The sequence below is a fragment of the Ornithorhynchus anatinus genome, unplaced genomic scaffold (genome assembly GCF_004115215.2).
Source record: "Ornithorhynchus anatinus isolate Pmale09 unplaced genomic scaffold, mOrnAna1.pri.v4 scaffold_284_arrow_ctg1, whole genome shotgun sequence".
NCBI classification, from domain to species: Eukaryota; Metazoa; Chordata; class Mammalia; order Monotremata; family Ornithorhynchidae; genus Ornithorhynchus; species Ornithorhynchus anatinus.
The window spans coordinates 10979-25377 of NW_024396752.1; positions in this window are offsets into that span (position 1 = coordinate 10979).

Consider the following 14399-nt stretch of genomic DNA (forward strand, 5'->3'; position numbering starts at 1 on the left):
TATGGGAGCCGGGGAGAGGAGGGGTAAAGGCTCGTTTGCGGCAGAGGGTTAGGGCACGGGAAAGGTATTGTCCAGAAGAAAAGGTTAGGCTGGGAGAAAAGATTACGCCGGGCTGGAAAGTATAGCCCGGGCTGGAAAGGTTAGGCCGGGCTGGAAAGGTTAGGCCGGGCTGGAAAGGTTAGGCCGGGCTGGAAAGGTTAGGCCGGGCTGGAAAGGTTAGGCCGGGCTGGAAAGGTTAGGCCGGGCTGGAAAGGTTAGGCCGGGCTGGAAAGGTTAGGCCGGGCTGGAAAGGTTAGGCCGGGCTGGAAAGGTTAGGCCGGGCTGGAAAGGTTAGGCCGGGCTGGAAAGGTTAGGCCGGGCTGGAAAGGTTAGGCCGGGCTGGAAAGGTTGGGCCCTGCTCGAAAGGTTGGGCCCTGCTCGAAAGGTTGGGCCCTGCTCGAAAGGTTGGGCCCTGCTCGAAAGGTTGGGCCCGGTTCCAAAGGTTGGGCCCGGCTCCAAAGGTTGGGCCCGGCTCGAAAGGTTAGGCCTGGCTGGAAAGGTTAGGCCGGACTGGAAAGGTTAGGCCGGACTGGAAAGGTTAGGCCGGGCTGGAAAGGTTAAGCCGGGCTGGAAAGGTTAAGCCGGGCTGGAAAGGTTAGGCCGGTCTGGAAAGTTTAGGCCGGGAGGAAAGGTTAGGCCAGGGAAACAGTTTGGCTATGGAAAAAGGTTAGGTCAGGAGAAAAGGTTAGGCTAGGAGAAAAGGTCAGGCCAGAACAAAAGATGTGACTAGGGGAAAAGGTCAGAAAAGGAGAAAAGGTTTGACTAGGAGAAAAGGTCAGTCCAGAAGAAAAGGTTTGGCTAGGGAAAAGGTCAGACGAGGAGAAAATGTTTGGCCAGGGAAAAAGTTTGGCTACGAGAAAAGGTCAACCCAGAAGAAAGGTTTAAGCTAGGGGAAAAGGTGTGGCTAGGCGAAAAACTTTGGCTAGGAGAAAAGGTTAGGCCAGAAGAAAAGGTTTGGCTCGGAGAAAAGGTCAGACTAGGAGCAAAGGTTTTTCTAGGAGAAAAGGATAGGCCAGAAGAAAACGTTTGGCTAGGAGAAAAGGTCAAGCCAGAAGAAAAGGTTTGACTAGGAGAAAAGGATAGGCCAGAAGAAAAGGTTTAGCTGGGAGAAAAGGTCAGGCCAGAAGAAAAGGTGTGGCTAGGAGGAAAGGTTAGGCCATGAGAAAAGGTCAGGCCAATTGAAAAGATTAGGCCAAGGAAAAAGGTTTGTCCAGGAGAAAAAAGTTAGGCCAGCAGCAAAGGTTGAGCTAGGGAAAAGGTTTGCCAAGGGGAAAAGTTTAGGCCAGGAGGAAAGGTTTGCCTAGGGGAAAAGGTTAAGCCAAGGAACAAGGTTAGGGATAATTGGGGGAAAAACTAAGGTAACCCGTGTGTCCTCTCTTGAAGCCTCCTGAGAAGTATCCTCCTCCTCCTCCTGCTGAATTGGGGGAAGAGTGGAGGAGGCCTTTTCCTCCAGCAACTGGCTGTCCAGCAGCTCGGTCCGGGAGCCTTCCCAGGTGACGACGAAGGCTATTCCGTTGGTCCTCCCAACCTGCTGCCCACCCAACAACCTCCCCCTCATGACTCACGTGCAGTTCCTCATTCGACCTGGCTCTGTCAAGCACAGGGTGACCCCCCGAGATGGCCAGGGAACCGCCGACACGCTCCAGCGGGTGTCTGGCCTCTGAGGGCAAGGAAAAGGCAAGAGTGAGCTTCCCAGCCAAACTCCCTGGTTATGCCGTGCCAGTTCCACCCGGCATTTCGTCGTCGTCCCCCCCACGCCCGCCCGCACTCGGTCCGGAAGGAGACCCATCCCAGTCCCTAGGGACAGACCCCGCGAGGCTGATCTTGGGCCGGACATGTGGTTCTGCCCTGGGGCCAGTGCCTTCCTCGGAAGGGGGACCCAGTGCTGGGGCTGCTCCGTCCCACGCCAATCGGAGACAACTTGCTTCCTGCATAGAGCCCGGGCCCCTATTCTCCCCTGAGTGGCCTCAGCCTCATCGCTCTTCTTCCCCCCAGGATTCAGACACACACTCACACACAAACACACAAAGCCCCTCCTCTCTGGGGTTGCAGTGCGGTCCATTCAGTCAGAGGGAAGGTCTGGGAGTGCACTGTGCAAATAGGACAAGGGCGAGGATCCTCCAAGCTGAGGAGAAGCCCTGAGCAACCCCTATTTACTTAAACTGGCACAAATATGGGTCGGGATCAGGCCCGCAAGGCAAATTTGGGCGGCGGGGGTGGGGGGGTGGTCCCAGAAGGGAACGTAAGGCTTTGGGACCAAACCTGCAAGGCTAAGGCTGGGGAGGCCCAAATGGCAAGTTAAGGATTTGGGGGAAACGGGAAGGCACCCCGGCTCCGCCACTTCTCAGCTACCTGACTGGCCGCAAGTCACTTAACGTCTCTGGGCCTCAGGTAACTCCTCTGGAAAATGGGGAATGAGACGGTGAGCCCCACGTGGCACAATCCAATGACTCTGGGTCTAGCTCAGCGCTTAGAACAGGGCTCTGCACAAGGCCACAGCTCAATAAATACCACTTAAGGAATGAAAGTGCAGGCCCGGGACAAGGTTAGCCTAGGGGAAAATGTTAGGCCAGGTGAGCCGGGGACAGGAGGGGTGAAGGCTCGTCTGCGGCACAGGTTTAGGGCACGGGAAAAGGTTTCTCTAGAAGAAAAGGTTAGGCCGGGAGAAAAGATTACGCCGGGCTGCAAAGCTTACGCCAGGTTAGAAAGGTTAGGGGGGGCTGGAAAGGTCAGGCGGGACAGGAACGTTTAGCCCAGGCTGGAAAGGTTAGGCCGGGCTGGAAAGGTTAGGCCGGGCTGGAAAGGTTAGGCCGGGCTGGAAAGGTTAGGCCGGGCTGGAAAGGTTAGGCCGGGCTGGAAAGGTTAGGCCGGGCTGGAAAGATTAGGCTGGCCTCGAAATGTTAGGGCGGGCTGGAAAGGTTAGGCCGGGTTGGAAATGTTAGGCCGGGATGGAAAGGTTAGGCTGGGCCTGAAAGGTTAGGCCGGGCTGGAAAGGTTAGGCCGGGCTGGAAAGGTTAGGCCAGGGAAACGGTGTGGCTAGGGAAAAAGGTTAGGTCAGGAGAAAAGGTCAGGCCAGAACAAAAGGTTTGTCTAGGGGAAAAGGTCAGACGAGGAGAAAAGGTTTGGCCAGGGAAAACGTTTGGCTACGAGAAAATGTCAGGCCCGAAGAAAGGTTTTGGCTGGGGAAAAGGTTTGGCTAGGTGAAAACGTTCGGCTAGGAGATAAGGTCAGGCCCGAAGAAAAGGTTTGGTTCGGAGAAAAGGTCAGACGAGGAGCAAAGGTTTTTCTCAGAGAAAAGAATAGGCCAGAAGAAAACGTTTGGCTAGGAGTAAAGGTCAGGCCAGAAGAAAAGGTTTGGCTAGGAGAAAAGGATAGGCCAGAAGAAAAGGTTTAGCTAGGAGAAAAGGTCAGGCCAGAATAAAAGGTGTGGCTAGGAGAAAACGTCAGTCCAGATGAAAAGGCTTGGCTAGAAGGAAAGGTCAGGCAAGAAGAAAAGGTTTGGCTAGGAGCAAAGGTTAGGCCATGAGAAAAGGTCAGGCCAATTAAAAAGATTAGGCCAAGGAAAAAGGTTTGTCCAGGAGAAAAAAGTTAGGCCAGCAGAAAAGGTTGAGCTAGGGAAAAGGTTTGCCAAGGGGAAAAGTTTAGGCCTGGAGGAAAGGTTTGGCTAGGGGAAAAGTTTAAGCCAAGGAAAAAGGTTAGGAATCATTAGGGGAAAACTAAGGTGACCCGTGTGTCCTCTCTTGAAGCCTCCTGAGAAGTATCCTCCTCCTCCTCCTGCTGAACTGGGGGAAGAGAGTAGGAGGCCTTTTCCTCCAGCAACTGGCTGTCCAGCAGCTCGGTCCGGGAGCCTTCCCTGGCGACGACGAGGGCTACTCCGGTGGTCCTCCCACCCTGCTGCCCCTCCGCCACCTCCCCCACATGACTCACGTGCAGTTCCTCATTCGACCTGGCTCTGTCAAATCAAGGGGTGGCCCCCCGAGATGGCCAGGGAACCCCCGGCACGCTTCACCGGGTGTCTGGCCTTGGAGGGCAAGAGAAAGGCAAGAGAGAGCTTCCCACCCACACTCCCTCGGTTTGCCCTGCCGGTTCCACCCGGCACTAAGTCGTCGTCCCCCTCACCGCCGCCCGCACTCGTCCCGGAAGGTGTCCCATCCTAGTCCCTAGGGACAGACCCTGCTAGGCTGATCCTGGGCGGGCCGGGGGGATCTGCCCTGGGGCCAGCGCCTCCCTCGGCAGGGGGACCCGTGGCTGGGGCTGCTCCGTCCCCGGCCAATCGGAGACAAATCGATTCTTGCATAGAACCCGGGCCCCTATTCTCCCCTGAGTGGCCTCAGCCTCATTGCTCTTCTTCCCCCAGGATTCAAACACACACACACACACAGCCCCTCCTCTTTGGGGTATCAGTGCGGTCCATTCAGTCAGAGGGAAAGTATGGGAGTGGACTGTGCCCAGAGGACAAGAGAGAGGATCCTCCAAGCTGAGGAGAAGCCCTGAGCAACCCTTTTTGCTTAAACTGGCACAAATATGGGTTGGGACCAGGCCAGCAAGGCAAAGTGGGGCGGGGTTGGGGGGTTCCAGAAGGGAACGTAAGGCTTTGGGGCCAACCCTGCAAGGCTAAGTTTGGGGAGGCCCACATGGGAAGGAAAGGATTTGCTGGAAACGGGCAAGGCACCACGGCTCCGCCACTTCTCAGATAGTTGACTGGCCGCAAGTCACTTAACGTCTCTGGGCCTCAGGTAACCCCTCTGGAAAATGGGGACTTAGAGGGCGAGCCCCACGTGGTACAGTCCAATGACCCTGGATCTAGCTCAGGACTTAGAGCAGGGTTCTGCCAATGGCCACTGCTCAATAAATAGCACTGAAGGAATGAAAGTGCTGGCCAGGGACAAGGTTAGCCTAGGGGAAAATGTTAGGCTAGGGGAACCAGGGACAGGAGGGCTAAAGGCTCATCTGCGGCACAGGTTTAGGGCACAGGAAAAGGGTTGTCCAGAAGAAAAGGTTGGGCCGGAAGAAAAGGTTACGCCGGGCTGCAAAGTTTAGGCCAGGCTGGAAAGGTTAGGCCGGGCTGGAAAGGTTAGGCCGCGCTGGAAAGGATAGATGAGGCTGGAAAGGTTAGGGCTGGCTGAAAATGATAGGCCGGGCTGTAAAGGTTAACCTGGGCTGTAAAGGTTAACCTGGGCTGTAAAGGTAAGGCCGGGCGGGAAAGGTTAGGCCTATCTGGAAAGGATAGGCCGGGAGGAAAGATTAGGCCAGGGAAACAGTTTGGCTAGGGAAAAGGGTTAGGTCAGGAGAAAAGGTTTGGCTAGGAGAAAAGGTCAGGCAGGAAGAAAAGGTTTGGGTAGGAGGAAAGGTTAGACCATGAGAAAAGGTCAGGCCAATTGAAAAGATTAGGCCAGGGAAAAGGGTGTGTCCAGGAGTAAAGGTTAGGCCAGCAGAAAAGGTTGAGCTAGGGAAAAGGTTTGCCAAGGGGAAAAGTTTAGGCCAGGAGGAAAGGTTTGGCTAGGGGAAAAGGTTAAGCCAAGGAAAAAGGTTAGGAGTCATTAGGGGAAAACTCAGGTGACCCGTGTGTCCTCTCTTGAAGCCTCCAGAGAGGTTTCCTCCTCCTCCTCCTGCTGAACTGGGGGAAGAGAGTAGGAGGCCTTTTCCTCCAGCAACTGGCTGTCCAGCAGCTCGGTCCGGGAGCCTTCCCTGGCTACGACGAGGGCTACTCCGGTGGGCCTCCCACCCTGCTGCCCCCCCGCCACCACCCCCACATGACTCACGTTCAGCTCCTCATTCGACCTGGCTCTGTGAAGCACGGGGTGGCCCTCCGAGATGGCCAGGGAACCCCCGGCACGCTCCACCCGGTGTCTGGCCTGGGAGGGCAAGAGAAAGGCAAGAGTGAGCTCCCAGGCCACACTCCCTGGGATTGACCTGTCGGTTCCACCCGGCACTTCGTCGTCGTCCCCCCAACCCTCGCCCGCACTCAGCCCGGAAAGAGTCCCATCCCAGTCCCTAGGGACAGACCCCGAGAGACTGATCCTGGGCCGGCCGGGGGGGTCTGCCCTGGGGCCATCGCCTTCCTCAGAAGGGGATCCCGGGGCTGGGGCTGCTCCTTCCCCGGCGAATCGGAGGCAACTCGATTCCTGCATAGAGCCCGGGCCCCTATTCTCCCCTGAGTGGCCTCAGCCTCATCGCTCTTCTTCCCCTCAGGATTCACACACACACACAAACACACACAAAGCCCCTCCACTTTGGGGTAGCAGTGTGGTCCATTCAGTGAGAGGCAAAGTCTGGGAGTGGACTGTGCAAACAGGACAAGAGAGACGATCCTCCAAGCTGAGGAGAAGCCCTGAGCAACCCTTTTTCGCTTAACCTGGCACAAATATGAGTCAAGACCAGGCCCGCAAGGCAAAGTGGGGCGGGGGGGGGGCGGTCCCAGAAGGGAACGTAGGTCTTTGGGGCCAAACCTGCAAGGCTAAGGCTGGGGAGGCCCACATGGGAAGGAAAGGATTTGCGGGAAACGGGGAAGGCACCCCGGTTCCGCCACTTCTCAGCTAGGTGACTGGCCGCAAGTCACTTAACGTCTCTCGGCCTCATGTAACTCCTCTGGAAAATTGGGAATGAGACGGTGAGGCCCACGTGGCCCAGTCGAATGACCCTGGGTCTAGCTCAGCGCTTAGAACAGGGCTCTGAACATGGCCACTGCTCAATAAATACCACTTAAGGAATGAAAGTGGAGGCCAGGGACAAGGTTAGCCCAGGGGAAAATGTTGGGCTAGGGGAGCCGGGACAGGAGGGGTAAAGGCTTGTCTGCGGCACAGGTTTAGGGCACGGGAAAAGGTTTGTCCAGAAGAAAAGGTTAGGCCGGGAGAAAAGATAACACCGGGCTGGAAAGGTTAGGCCGGGCTGGAAAGGTTAGGCCGGGCTGGAAAGGTTAGGCCGGGCTGGAAAGGTTAGGCCGGGCTGGAAAGGTTAGGCCGGGCTGGAAAGGTTAGGCCGGGCTGGAAAGGTTAGGCCAGGGAAACAGTTTGGCCAGGGAAACAGTTTGGCCAGGGAAACAGTTTGGCCAGGGAAACAGTTTGGCCAGGGAAACAGTTTGGCCAGGGAAACAGTTTGGCCAGGGAAACAGTTTGGCCAGGGAAACAGTTTGGCCAGGGAAACAGTTTGGCCAGGGAAACAGTTTGGCCAGGGAAACAGTTTGGCCAGGGAAACAGTTTGGCCAGGGAAACAGTTTGGCCAGGGAAACAGTTTGGCCAGGGAAACAGTTTGGCCAGGGAAACAGTTTGGCCAGGGAAACAGTTTGGCCAGGGAAACAGTTTGGCCAGGGAAACAGTTTGGCCAGGGAAACAGTTTGGCCAGGGAAACAGTTTGGCCAGGGAAACAGTTTGGCCAGGGAAAAAGGTTTTGGCTAGGAGAAAAGGTCAGGCCAGAAGAAAAGATTAGACTAGGGGAAAAAGGTCAGACGAGGAGAAAAGCTTTGGCTAGGAGAAAAGGTCAGTCCAGAAGAAAAGATTTGGGTAGGGGAAAAGGTCAGACGAGGAGAAAAGGTTTGGCCAGGGAAAAAGTTTGGCTATGGGAAAAGGTCAGGCTAGAGGAAAGGTTTTGGCTAGGGGAAAACGTTTGGCTAGGCGAAAACGTTTGGCTAGGAGAAAAGGTCAGGCAAGAAGAAAAGGTTTGGCTTGGAGAAAAGGTCAGACGAGGAGCAAAGGTTTTTCTAGGAGTAAAGGATAGGCCAGAAGAAAACGTTTGGCTAGGAGAACAAGCCAGGCTGGAAGAAAAGGTTTGGCTAAGAGAAAAGGATAGGCCAGATGAAAAGATTTAGCTAGGTGCAAAGGTCAGGCCAGAAGAAAAGGTTTGGCTAGGAGAAAACGTCAGTACAGAAGAAAAGGTTTGGCTAGGAGAAAAGGTCAGGCAAGAAGAAAAGTTTTGGCTAGGAGGAAATGTTAGGCCATGAGAAAAGGTCAGGCCAAGTGAAAAGATTAGGACAGGGAAAAAGGTTTGTCCAGGAGAAAAAGTTAGGCCAGCAGAAAAGGTTGAGCTAGGGAAAAGGTTTGCCAAGGGGAAAGGTTTAGGCCAGGAGGAAAGGTTTGGCTAGGGGAAAAGGTTAAGCAGAGGAAAAAGGTTAGGGGTAATTAGGGGAAAACTAAGGTGACTCGTGTGTCCTCTCTGGAAGCCTCCTGAGAAGTATCCTCCTCCTTCTCCGGGTGAACTGGGGGTAGAGAGGAGGAGGCCTTTTCCTCCAGCAACCGGATGTCCAGCAGCTCAGTCTGGGAGCCTTCCCTGGCGACGACGAGGGCTACTCCGGTGGTCCTCCCACCCAGATACCCCCACGCCACCTCCCCCACATGACTCACGTGCAGTTCCTCATTCGACCTGGCTCTGTCAAACACGGGGTGGTCCCCCGAGATGGCCTGGGAACCTCCGGCACGCTCCACTGGGTGGCTGGCCTTGGAGGGCAAAAGAAAGGCAAGAGTGAGCTCACCAGCCACACTCCCTGGTTGTGCCTTGCCGGTTCCACCCGGCACTTGGTCGTCGTCCCCACCACCCCCGCCTGCACTCGGCCCGGAAGCGGTCCCATCCCAGTCCCTAGGGACAGACCCCGCGAGGCTGATCCTGGGCGGGCCGGGGGGGTCTGCCCTGGGGCCGGCACCTCCCTCGGAAGGGGGACCCGGGGCTGGGGCTGCTCCGTCCCCGGCAATTCGGAGACAACTCATTTCCTGCATAGAGCCCGGGCCGCTATTCTCCCCTGAGTGGCCTCAGCCTCATCGCTCTTCTTCGCCCCAGGATTCGCACACACACACACACACACACACACACACAGACACACAAACACAAAGCCCCTCCACTTGGGGGTAGCAGTGCGGTCCATTCAGTCAGAGGGAAAGTCTGGGAGTGGACTGTGCAAACAGGACAGGAGAGAGGATCCTCCAAGTTGAGAAGAAGCCCTGAGCAACCCTTTTTTGCTCCAACTGGCACAAACATGGGTCCGGACCAGGCCCGCCAGGTAAAGTGGGGCTGGGGGGGCGGTCCCTGAAGGGAACGTAAGGCTTTTTGGCCAAACCTGCAAGGCTAAGGCTGGGGAGGCCCAAATGGGAAGGAAAGGATTTGGGGGAACCGGGCAAGGCACCCCGGCTCTGCCACTTCTCAGCTAGGTGACTGGCCTCAAGTCACTTAACGTCTTTGGGCCTCAGGTAACTCCTCTGGAAAATGGGGAGTGAGACGGTGAGCCCCACGTAACACAGTCCAATGACCCTGGGTCTTGCTCAGCACTTAGAACAGGGCTCTGCACATGGCCACAGCTCAATAAATACCACTTAAGGAATGAAAGTGCAGGCCACGGACAAGGTTAGCCTAGGGGAAAATGTTAGGCTAGAGGAGCCGGGGACAGGAGGGGTAAAGGCTCATCTGCGGCACAGGTTTAGGGTACGGGAAAAGGTTTGTCCAGAAGAAAAGGTTAGGCCGGGAGAAAAGATTACACCGGGCTGCAAAGGTTACGCTGGTTTAGAAAGGTTAGGCCAGGATGGAAAGTTTAGGCTGGGCTGGAGAGGTTAGGCCGGTCTGGAGAGGTTAGGCCGGCCTGGAAAGGTTAGGCCGGCCTGGAAAGGTTAGGCCGGGAGGAAACGTTAGGCCAGGGAAACAGTTTGGCTAGGGAAAAAGGTTAGGTCAGGAGAAAGGTTTGGCTGGGAGAAAAGGTCAGGCCAGAAGAAAAGATTTGACTAAGGGAAAAGGTCAGACGAAGAGAAAAGGTTTGGCTAGGAGAAAAAATCAGTCCAGAAGAAAAGGTTTGGCTAGGGGAAAAGGTCAGACGAGGAGAAAAGGTTTGGCCAGGGAAAAAGTTTGGCTACGAGAAAAGGTCAGGCCAGAAGAAAGGTTTTGGCTAGGGGAAAAGGTTTGGCTATGTGAAAACGTTTGGCTAGGAGAAAAGGTCGGGCCAAAGGAAAAGGTTTGGCTTGGAGTAAAGGTCAGATGAGGAGCAAAGCTTTGGCTAGGAGAAAGAACGTTGTCCCGGATAAATGTTGGGTTGGGAGAAAATGTTTGGCGATAGGTAAATGTCAGACAAGGGGAAAAGGTCTGTCCAGTACAAAAGTTTACAGGAGGAGAAAAGCTCAGACCAAGAGAAATTATCAGGCCAGGAGAAAAGGTTTGGCTACGGGAAAGAATTGGGCCAGGGAAAAATGTTAGGCCTGGAGAAAAGGTTAGGCCAGAGAAAAAAGACAGACCAGGAGAAAAGGTTTGCCTAGGGGAAATGGTTAGGCCAGGAGAAAAAGTTAGGCCAGGAGAAAAAGTTAGGCCAGGAGAGAAGGTCAGACCAGGAGAAAAGGTTTGGCTAGGAGGAAAGTTTTCTATAGGAGAAAAAGATTGGCTAGGGGAAATGATTTGGCTTCAGGAAATGGTTAGACCAAGAGAAAAGGTTTGGCTACGGGAAAGAATTGGGCCAGAGGAAAAGGTTAGGCCAGGAGAAAAGGTTTGGCTACGGGAAAGAATTGGGCCAGGAGAAAAGGTTGAGCTAGTGGCAAAGGTCAGGCCGGGAGCAAAGGTCAGGCCGGGAGCAAAGGTCAGGCCGGGAGCAAAGGTCAGGCCGGGAGCAAATGTTTGTCCGGGAGCAAAGGTTAGGCTGGGAGAAAAAGTTTGGTGAGAGGGAAAGGTTTGGCCAGGAGAAAAGGTGAGGCCGGGAGAAAAGGTGAGGCCGGGAGAAATGCTTCGTCCAGGAGAAAATGTTAAGCCAGGAGAAAAGCTTAGGCTCGGAGAAAAGGTTAGGCCGGGAGAAAAGGTTAGGCCGGGAAACATGGTTTGGCGAGAGGAAAAGGTCAGACAAGGAGAAAAGGTTTGTCCTGGCCTAACCTTTTCTCCCAGCCCAACTTCTTCTCCTGGACAAACCTTTTCTCCTGGACAAACCTTTTCTCCTGGACAAACCTTTTCTCCTGGACAAACCTTTTCTCCTGGACAAACCTTTTCCCCTCGTCAAAAAGTCAGTTGAGTTGGAAAGGTGAGGTCAGGGGCAAAGTTGAGACAGAGGGAAAGATTAGGTCGGGAGAAAAGATTTGTCCAGGAGAAAAGGTTATGCCGGGAGAAAAGGTTGGATAGGAGAAAGGGTTTGCCTAGGGAAAAAGGTTAGGCCAAGGAGAAAGTTCGGCTAGAGGAAATGGTCAGACGAGGGGAAAAGGTTTGGCTAAGCCAAAAGGTGAGGCCAAGAGAAATGGTTTGGCTTGAGAAAAGGTCAGAACAGGGAAAAAAGGGCAGACCAGGAGAAAAGGTTAGGGAAAATTAGGGGAAAAATAAGGGGACCCGTCTGTCCCCTCTGGAAGGCTCCTGCGAAGAAAAATCCTCCTCCTCCTCTTCCTGCAGATTTGGGGGAAGACAGGAGGAGGCCTTTTCCTCCAGGGCCTGGCCGGGAAAAGAAGTTAGGCCGGGAGAAAAGTTTCGGCCGGGAGAAAAGGTTTGGCGTGAGGAAAAGGTCAGATGAAGAGAAATGGTTTGGCTACATGAAAAAGTGAGGTGAGTTGGAAAGGTGAGGTCAGGGGCAAAGTTGAGACAGGGGGAAGGGTTAGGTAAAGAGCAGAAGTTAGGCCGGGACAAAAGGTCGGGCCGGGACAAAAGGTCGGGCCGGAACAAAAGGTTTGGTTAGGTGCAAAGTTTTCGCTAGGGGAAAAGGTTTGGCTAGGGGAAAGAATTGGGCCAGAGAAAAAAGTCAGATCACGAGAAAAGGTTTGGCGAGAGGAAAAGGTTGGTCCAAGAGAATAGGTTCGGGCGGGAGAAGAAGTTAGGCTGGGAGAAAAGATTCGGCCGGGTGAAAAGGTTTGGCGAGAGGAAAAAGTCAGGGGAGTTGAAAAGGTGAGGTCCGGGGCAAAGTGGAGACAGGGGGAAATATTAGGCCAGGAGAAAAGGTTGCCTAGCAGGAAAGGTTTGGCCAGGATACAAGGTTGGGCGAGAGGAAAATGTTTGGCCAGGAGAAGAAGTTAGGCCGGGAGAAAAGGTGTGGTGAGAGGAAAAGGTTAGGCCAGGGAAAAAGTTTGGCTAGGGGAAAAGGTGAGGTGAGTTGGAAAGGTGAGGTCAGGGGCAAAGTTGAGACGGGGGAAAGGTCAGGCCGGGAGAAAAGGTCAGGCCGGGAGAAAAGGTCAGGCCGGGAGAAAAGGTTTGGCTGGGAAACAAGGTTTGGCGAGAGGAAAAGGTCAGACCAGGAGAATAGGTTTGTCCAGAAGAAAAGTTCAGGCCGGGAGAAAAGGTCAGGCCGGGAGAAAAAGTTCAGACCAGAACAAATGGTTTGGCGAGGGGAAAAAGTGATGTGAGTTGGAAAGGTGAGGTCAGGGGCAAAGTTGAGACAGGGGGAAAGGTTAGGGCGGGAGAAGAAGTTAGGCCGGAAGAAAAGGTCGGGCCGGGAGAAAAAGTCAGGCCGGGAGACAAGGTTAGGCCAGGAGAAAAGGTTTGGCCAGGAGAAAGGTTTTCGCTAGGGGGAAAGGTTTGGCTAGGGGAAAGAATTGGGCCAGAGAAAAAAGTCAGATGAGGAGAAAAGGTTTGGCGAGAGGAAAAGATTTGTTCAAAAGAAAAGGTTCGGCCGGGAGAAGTTAGGCCGGGAGAAAAGGTTAGGCCGGGAGAAAAGGTGAGGCCGGGAGAAAAGTTCAGGCCGGGGAAAAGGTTAGGCCAGGAGAAAAGGTTAGGCGAGAGGAAAAGGTTTGGCCAGGAGTAAAGGTCAGACCAGGAGAAAAGGTTTGTCCAGGAGAAGAAGTTAGGCTGGGAGAAAAGCTTTGTCCAGGAGAAAAGTTTAGGCCGGGAGAGAAGGTTTGGCGAAAGGAAAAGGTTTGGCCAAGAGAAAAGGTGAGGCCGGGAGAAAAGGTTTGGAGAGAGGGAAAGGTCAGACGAGGGGAAAAGGTTTGTCCAGGAGAAAAGGTTAGGCCAGTAGAATAGGTTTGGCGAGACGAAAAGGTTTGTCCGGGAGAAGACGTTAGGCCGGGAGAAGACGTTAGGCCGGGAGAAGACGTTAGGCCGGGAGAAGACGTTAGGCCGGGAGAAGACGTTAGGCCGGGAGAAGACGTTAGGCCGGGAGAAGACGTTAGGCCGGGAGAAGACGTTAGGCCGGGAGAAGACGTTAGGCTGGGAGAAGCAGTTAGGCCGGGAGAAGCAGTTAGGCCGGGAGAAGCAGTTAGGCCGGGAGAAGACGTTAGGCCGGGAGAAGACGTTAGGCCGGGAGAAGACGTTAGGCCGGGAGAAGACGTTAGGCCGGGAGAAGACGTTAGGCCGGGAGAAGACGTTAGGCCGGGAGAAGACGTTAGGCCGGGAGAAGACGTTAGGCCGGGAGAAGACGTTAGGCCGGGAGAAGACGTTAGGCCGGGAGAAAAGGTTTGGCTAGAGCTAAAGGTTTGGCGAGAGGAAAAGGTCAGGCGAGGAGAAAAGGTTTGTCCAGGAGAAAAAGGTCAGACCAGGAGAAAAGATCAGGCCGGGAGAAAAGGTTAGGCCGGGAGAAAAGGTTTGGCGAGAGGCAACGGTTTGGCTAAGGTAAAAGTTTAGGCCAGGAGAAAATTTTTAGCTAGGGGAAAAGATTTTGCTAGGGGAAAAGGTCATGCCAGGAAAAAGGTTTGGCTAGGGGAAAAGGTCAGGCCAGGAGAAAAGGTTTGGCTAGGGAAAAAGATTTGGCCAGAATAAAATGTCAGGAGAGGAGAAAGGGTTTGGCTGGGGGAAAGGTTAGGCCAGGAGAAAAGGTTTGGCTAAGGGAAAACCTCAGGACAGGAGAAGAGGTTTGGCTCAGGAAAAAGTTTAGGTTAGGGGAAAAGGTGAGACCAGGGAAAAAGGTTACGCCAGGGAAAACGTTAGGCCTGGCCTAAAGGTGAAGTGAGTTTGAAAAGTTAGGCCGGGGCAAAGGTTAGACAGGGGGAAAGGTTAGTCAAAGAGAAAGGTTAGGCAAAGGGAAAATGTTAGGCTAGGAGAAAAGGCTTGGCTAGGGGAAAAGGTTAGGCCAGAAGCAAAGGTTTGGCTAGGGGAAAAGGTTTGGGAAAAATAGGGGAAAGGTAGGGTGACCCGTCTGTCCTCTCTTGAAGGCTCCTGAGAAGAATCCTCCTCCTCCTGCTGTTCTGGGGGAAGGGAGGAGGAGGGCTTTTCCTCCAGGGACTGGCTGTCCAGCAGCTTGGTCCAGGATCCTTCAGTGGCGATGACGAGGGCGACTCCAATGGTCCTCCCCCTGCGCCACCCCCATGACTTACGTGCAGCTCCTCACTTGACTCTGTCCGTGAAGCATGGATTGGGTGGACCCGCGGAGGGGCAGCAACCTCCACCTTGCCCGAGATGGCCAAGGAACCCCCGGCAGCCCCCGCCGGGTATCTGGCCTGGGAGGGAAAGAGAAAGGCAAGAGTGAGCTCCCCATCTACACTCCTTGGCTTTCCCCTTCC